This window comes from Pan troglodytes, chromosome 3 (genome assembly GCF_028858775.2).
Source record: "Pan troglodytes isolate AG18354 chromosome 3, NHGRI_mPanTro3-v2.0_pri, whole genome shotgun sequence".
NCBI lineage: Eukaryota > Metazoa > Chordata > Mammalia > Primates > Hominidae > Pan > Pan troglodytes.
In genome coordinates this window covers 22,819,823-22,827,438 of record NC_072401.2, presented here as the reverse complement: position 1 = coordinate 22,827,438, position 7,616 = coordinate 22,819,823, and the positions used below count along the sequence as shown (strand labels likewise).

Below are 7,616 nucleotides of genomic sequence, written 5' to 3'. Positions count from 1 at the left end.
GTGGTTTTGATTTGCATTTCTCTAATGATCACTGGTATTGTTAATTTTATGCCTCAATGATCTGTCTAATACTGCCAGTGGCGGTTGAAGTGTCCCATTATTATTTTGTGGGAGTCTATGTCTCTTTGCAAGACTCTAAGAATTTGCTTTATGAATCTGTGTGCTTCCATGTTGGATGCATATATATTTAAGATAGTTATGTCTTGTCGAATTGAACTCTTTATCATTATGTAATGCCCTTCTTTGTCTTTTTTGATATTTGTTGGTTTAAAGTCTGTTTTGTTAGAAATTAGGATTGTAACCCCTGCTTTTTTCTGTTTTTCATTTGCTTGGTAGATTTTCCTCCATTCCTTTATTTTGAACATATTTGTGTCATGAGTTTCTTGAAGACAGCATAACATTGAGTCTTGCATGTTTTTTTTTACTCCAACCTGCCACTCTGTGCCTTTTTCATGGGGTACTTAGCCCACTTACATTTAAGGTTAGTATTGATATGTGTGGATTTAATCCTGTCATTGTCTTGTTAGCTAATTACTGTGCTGGCTTGTTTGTGTGGTTGCTCTACAGTGTCACTGGTCTTTGCATTTAAGTGTAATTTTGTATTAGCTGATCATGATTTTTCTTTCTATATTTAATCCTCCTTTCAAGATCTCTTGTAAGGCAGATTTGGTGGTAATAAACTCCCTCAACATTTGCTTATCTGAAACAGTTCTTATTTCTCCTTTGCTTATGAAACTTAGTTTTGCTGGATATGAAATTCTTTTTCAACCAAGAATTTCATTTAAGAAGTTTTTTCCTTTAAGAATGTGAAATGTAGTTCTCCAATCTCCTCTGGCTTGTAGAGTTTCAGCTGAGAGGTCCACTGCTAGCCTGATGGGGTTCCCTTTATAGGGGACCTGCTCTTTTTCTTTCATTTCAACCTTAGAAAATCTGATGATTATGTGTCTTCAAGATTATCTTCTTGTGTGGAACCTTGCAGGAGTTCTCTGTATTTTCTTAATTTGATTATTGGCCTCTCTGACAAAGTTGGGAATATGTTCATGGACAATATATTGAAATATGTTGTTCAGGTTTTTTGCTTTTTTCCTATCCCTTCCAGGGATGTCAATGACTCATAGATTTGGCCTCTTTGCATAGTCCCATAATTCTTGGAGGTTTTATTCAATCCTATTATTTTTTATTTATTTTTGTTTTACTTCTTATTTCAGAGAGCCAGGCTTTAAGTTCTGAGATTTTTTTCCTCACCTTGGTCTATTCTACTGTTAGTACTTATGATTGCATTGTGAAATTCTTGTATTGTGTTTTTCAGCTTTGCCAGATTCATTAGGTTCCTTTTCATACTGGCTGTTGCATCTTCCAGCTGTGGTAGTGTTTATTGTGATTCTTAGTTTTCTTGATTTCAGTTTTGCCATACTCGTGAACCTCAATGATCTTTGTTTCTATTCATATTCCAAATTCTGTTTCTGTCATTGCAGCCAGCTAAGCCTGGTCAAGAACTCTTGTTGGAGAACCAGTAAGGTTGTTTGGAGGACATATGACACTCTGGCCATTTGAGTTATCAGAGTTCTTGCATTGGTTGAGTACAGTCAGTGAACTTCTTTACTGGATGTTTTCTCAGTACCGTGCTTTGTGCAGAGTCTTTATTTGAAGCAGACTTCTTGTCTTTGGTCTCACAAGGGGGTATGTTAGCAAGGTATTTTGGTGTTGAAGCTTTGGGGTGTGATCCAGTAGATGGTACTTAGGCTTACTGGTCACTTGGTAGACTCTTGTTTGGTTATGTGGCTCCCCTGTGTTTCCTCACAGTTGCAACTGGGTTCCCTCTCAATGCTCTGAAAGTTTGGGCTTCTCTCCCCATTGAATGCTGGCCGTAGATTTCAGTTTGTCACTCCTGCACTGCCCACTGCAGCACTAAGGCCATCTCAGGGTTTATGTTTCTCCCCCTACTTGGAGGCAACAGAGGAAGGGACCTTAGTAGTCCTTGTGGCCAAGGGTCTTTTGCTTGTCTCCTGAGGGCTCCACCCCAGAAAGGTGCAGGTCAACAACTGCTCAGTGCAATCATCCCAGGATGGAGGATCTGTGTGTGGGCACAAGCCAAGGGTTCCTTGTCTGGTTATGAGCAAGCTGGGGTGGGGGTGTGCAGAACCTGTGGGAGATGGACTGGTTTCCTCTCCTTGGGTCAACTGCAGCTTGTTGAAGGTATGGATAAGGCACTTAGGGTCTTTGCGTCTTAATGAGTCCTAGGGTAGTAAATGCAGTTCCACTGCAGGGGGCAGAGAGGCTTTCAGTTGCTCTCAGCAGCTCTCTCCAGGTTGTTGCATAGCTGCTACTGGCTCAATAGCCTGGCAGAGGGTGGTCGGAGGCCTAGGCTTGGAGGACCTGCCCGGTGAGGAGCTATGGGGACAAGCACCTATGTAACAGTCTGGTCACTTTTCCGAGGAGCTACTGTAGTGTGCTGGGGGTCTACTCCAGTCTCTAGTCACCTTGGATTTTCCAGTACCTGGAGTTATCAACAGTAAAGACTATGAAACAGCAAAGATGGTGTCCTGCCCCTCCCTCTGGGAGCTCTGTCCCAGGGAGGTTTCAAAACTCTGTCTGCTGGAGAACACTGATGAGGGTAGCTGGAGACCCCAGTTGGAAGGTCCTGCCCAGTGAAGAGGAAGAGGGCTGGAGACTTGCTTAAAAAAAAAGCAGTCTGGCCACGTTTGCATATAGCCACTGTGCTGTGCTGGGGGCCCACTTCAGGCCCCAGTCACCTCAGACTCTCCAAAGCCTGAAGGCTAAAACGGTGAAGTCAGCCAAACAGCAAAGGTAGTGGCTGGCCTTGCTGCTGGGAGCTCTTTTTCAGGGAAGTGTAACACTGCTACCAGTGGCTGAATGGAGTTCCAAGCCAGTGGGTCTTATCCTGTGAGGTGCCATGGAAGCAGGACCCATAGACTATTGCTTCTCAGCCCACTGGATTCTGCCCCTTTTCTAATGGTGTGTATGGAGGCCTGACCTCCTGCTTTGCCAGAGTTTCAGCTCCTTTGCGAGGAAGCCCAGAAAGCCCAGGTATCTAAGGCTCCCAGGTCTCTGCATGTGACTGAGCAGAGATTCCATGATCTGCTGGGATTCCATGTAGGTCTGTGTGTCAGACTGAAGGCCTGGTGGAATGGGTTCATGAGGGTATCTACTCACCTGAGGGTTGCCAAGATCTGTGGGAGAAGCATGGGTTCCTGGGGTTGCATATTTACTCACCGCTTCCCTGGACTGGGGAGGTTCCCCTGTGTTGAGGAGGCTCCATTCCCCTCCATGACAGCAGTGCACACTAGCTGCTTTTAGTTGGCCATCTCAGCTACCCCCTCTAATTTCTTATGGCATTCTGATGACATAACCCTACTTCATGGACAATGGAGGAACCTTGCAACAATATTCTATTCCATTACCCACTTCTATATTTGGTTCTATTTCTAGATATACTTCTCTCTATATTACAAACCACACAGTTCATTGCTGTTATTTTTTCCTTACAAAACAAAATATCTTTTAAACAAATTTAAAAACAAGAAAAAGTTTCAAATTTTACCCATATATTAACCATTTTCACCATTTTGTATTCGTTTATGTAGATCCAGGTTTCTATCTAGTATTCTTCTCCAACCTGAAAACCTTTTAATATTTTTTATAGTTCCAGCAAAAGCCCTTAGAATTTAATTCTTTTATTGATTTCTTTGAAAAAGTATTTTGTCTTTAGTTTTGAAGGACATTTTTATTTGATACAAATTTCTAGGTTAACTTTTTTCCCAGGACTTAAATGCTTTTGCTACATTGTCTTATGGCTTGCATTTTTCTGATGAGAACACTAATAATTCTCTACGTTTTTCTACTGTATATGATGTCTCTTTTTTCCTCTCTGATTACTTTAAAATTTTTCTTTTTGTTCTTGGTCTTCAGTAATTTCATTATAATGTGTTTGGTGTGTTTTTCTTCATGGTTTTCTTTGGCGGGGGGATTTGTATGTTGTTTTCATCAAATTTATAAAATATACAACCCTATTCCTTTGAATATTTTTCTTTTTCATGTAAGTGAAGCCTAATGTTGTCCAAAAACCACTGAAGTTTTTTTTGTCTGTTTGTTTCTTTTGTTTTTTGAGACAGAGTCTCACTTTGTCACCCAGGCTGGAGTGCAGTAGAGACATCTTGGTTCACTGCAACCTCTGCCACCTGGGCTCAAGAGATCCTCCCACCTCAGCCTCCTGTGTAGCTGAGTATAGGCACATGCCACCTCACCTGGATAATAGAGATGGGGTTTCACCATGTTGCTAAGGCTAGTCTCAAACTCCTGGGCTCAAGCAGTCTGCCTGGCTCAGCCTCCCAAAGTGTTAGGGTTATAGGCAAGAGCCATTATGCCTGGCCTCTGTGTATTTTTCTCTCATCTATTTTTCTTTCTGTGCCTTAGTTTGTGTAGTTACTATTACTCTATCTTCAAGTTTACTGATCTTCTGCAGTATCTGATTTATACTAAGTCAATCCAGGATAATTTTTATCTTAAGTATTGTATTTTTCATCTTTAAGACTTGATTTTCTTATCTGTATTTTGTATTATGTGTATGTTTTTATTTAAAATTAAATATTCATCATATTAACAATAGCTCTTTTAAATCCTTGTTTGATAGTTTCATCATAAAATTCATTTCTAGTTGTTTTTTTTTTTTTCAGGTCAGATGCCCATTGTGCAGACATGGTAACAAGTTTCAAGTACGGCACATCTCACACATGTGCCTGAAACACCCAATCATCATGCTCATGAACTACCAGAGGATCATCATTTCTAGGTTTTAAAACTTTTTATTCAGACAACCTCACTCTGTCACCCAGGCTGGAGTGTAGTGGTGCAATCATGGCTCACACTGCAACCTCTGCCTCCCGGGTTCAAGTGATTCTCTTGCCTCAACCTCCCAAGTAGCTGGGACTACAGGCATACACCCCCACATCTGGCTAATTTTTGTATTTTTGGTAGAGACAGGGTTTCACCATGTTGGTCAGGCTGGTCTCAAACTCCTGACCTCAGAGGATCCACCTGCCTCAGCCTCCCAAAGTGCTGGGATTACTGGTGTGAGCCACCCCGCCCAGCCTAAAACATTTTTTAATGACTTTTTTTTTTCCTGGATACTGGGTTCCATTTTCCAGCTTTTCAGTCTATTATTATTATTATTAGTTTACTTGATATCACATGTTTTGATTCTTGTTATTGAGTGTTGACTTTTATGTTGCTGAGTTTTCTTAAGGAGCACTGGCATTTTTTCTGGAAGGGAGTTAAATTACTTGCAGATTTGCTTGATATTTTAGAGGCCTGTTTTAAAGGGCATGTCTAGTGTAGCCTTTACTGCAAGGCTAGTTTATCATTTAGAAATGATACCGCTCAAGTCTCTACTCTTGGTAGGGAATGTCGCAGGTGGGCAATGCAGCCTCTCCAACAATAGTTTGTTAAAACTCAGAAGTCTCTCATTCCTTTGTGAGCTCTGAGAATTGTCTCATTTATAGTTTCTATTTGTCCTTTCCTGACATTGTGAAATTTTACCCCATGCAAGCACAGCTTAGCATTCAGTTATAGTTTGGAGCAGATCCCTATCAGATTCCTGGAGCTCTTTCCTTGCATAGTCCCCTCATCTCTGGTTCTTTCCTACAAATTCCAACCACATGAGCGTCCCTGAATTCCAATCTTCCCTTCACAAACTTAGTGACTCTCCTATGCTCTGCCCGGGTTCTTTCTTCCAGCATGGATTGTAAAGTACCAGCAGGAAGAAAGCCAGAGTGATTGTATTGTCCATTTTGATTATTTATCTTATCTTAGGGATCATAGTTCTTTGATATATGTGCTCCAATTAGCAAAAACAGTTGTTTCACATATGTAGTCCATTTTTCTAGTTCTTTATGATGGGTGGACAATTCTGTCTTAGTTACTCCCTCACAACTGGGAGTAATGTCCTCCACTCCATTAGATTTTAAGATAACTTATAACATGGTTTATTAATTCCCCCAGAGGTAACCAAGGCATATAAAACTGTTTGCTCAAATATATTTTCTATTAATAAGATAGAAATTTTATCACTCTTACAAATTAAAGGAAATGATTGCGAAAGATCTAGAGAACTGATGTTTGAAATAGAGGCTTCAGTAGCTAATAAGAATGTTTCTCAATTAGCAACATAAAACCATGTAATTAAGCATCATTTGATCAGTCAAGCATCGTTGTTGAGGATCTGTATAATTTCTTATTCTCTTCTGAATTTGGCAGAACATTTTTTCATTGTCCATACATGTTATAATAATGTCATTGATTTTTATCATTTTCTAAAGACTGAGTCTGATTATATTTTGAGGAACTATTAATTCTTGGCTTACATGGCTCTTAGAAAACCTTTTTTTCTGATTCAATTTGTCCAATGCAAAATGATGTAAATTTCTTCTCTCTCCTCTCTTTAGCCCTAAAGAGTCTTGGGACATTACTTTGGAATTATTCATTCATTTAGAGAAATCAAAGAAAGCTAGCTAAGCATTTGGTTTCTTTTCATTTTCATTATGGAAATTCCATTTTCACAGATTTTGACAATATTGGGTTCCTAATAAGTAAATACTTAAAACGTCAGAGTTATCGGATAAACAAAGAATCTTTAGAGGTGAAGTGTCCCATATTACTACAGATGCGAATAAAACATATAAACACAAAAACAAAAAGGCTAATAAGTGTGCCAGATTCTATGTTTCCTATCCTGCCCATTCCTGACACCTCAAGCTCATCAGAAATTTCTTAATAAAATGACCATATTAAAACCCACTTTTTACGCTGCTGCCACTGGTATGTGCGCAATCAACCGGAAACCATCAGAATCAGAACCAGAAACAAAACAAAGAGTCAGATTTAGCACTGGTCAATTGCTCAGTTACCTGATATGTGGTGCAATACACAGGCCTGTCTGAGATAATTGCAGATGTGGCTTTTGGAGTATAGAGTAAGCCCAAATAAGTTTCACAGGACACTCATATAATTTTAGAGAGAAGTATGCCAATACAAGCACTGCCATCTTGAACCAAAAGGGACAGAAACAGTGAAATGAAAAAAGACCTTTGGGATCCCAACTTTCTATGATCAGGAGGAAGGCTGAGGAGCAGTCTGCTGTGAATGTGGGACATTTTTTATTGAAAAGAAAGAATGCTGCAGAGGGAGCAGACGAGCTCTGAGGGTGGGGCAGAGGGTAACCATTCCCAGGGAGAGGAACTGGGTCCTGATCATCACAATCAAGGAATATTTCCTGCTCCCTGATGACATATACTTGGCTGGATTTCACGATTGATATAGTCTGGTATATTAGACCATTCTTGCATTACTGTAAAGAAATACCTGAGACTATGTATTTTATAAAGAAAAGCATTTTAATTGGCTCATGTTCTGCAGGCTGTACAGCAGTCATGACGCTGGCATCTGCTTGGCTTCTGGGGAGCTCTCAGGAAACTTACAATCATGGCAGAAGGTGAAGGAGAAGCAGGTATGTTGCATGGCCAGAGCAGGCGCAAAAAAGGGGGATGGGGGAGGTGTCGCACACTATTAACCAACCAAATCTCATGAGAATTAATTCACGA

General features: G+C 40.3%; 1 non-coding gene across 1 annotated transcript; it reads right to left on the bottom strand.

The window, feature by feature from the left end:
• Window positions 1-4,693: 4,693 nt before the first annotated feature.
• LOC112209138 (small nucleolar RNA U13) lies at window positions 4,694-4,798 on the bottom strand. Its single transcript, XR_002943805.2, has one exon. It is a non-coding gene; the product is annotated as a small nucleolar RNA U13 (small nucleolar RNA).
• Between the last annotated feature and the right edge of the window lie 2,818 nt (window positions 4,799-7,616).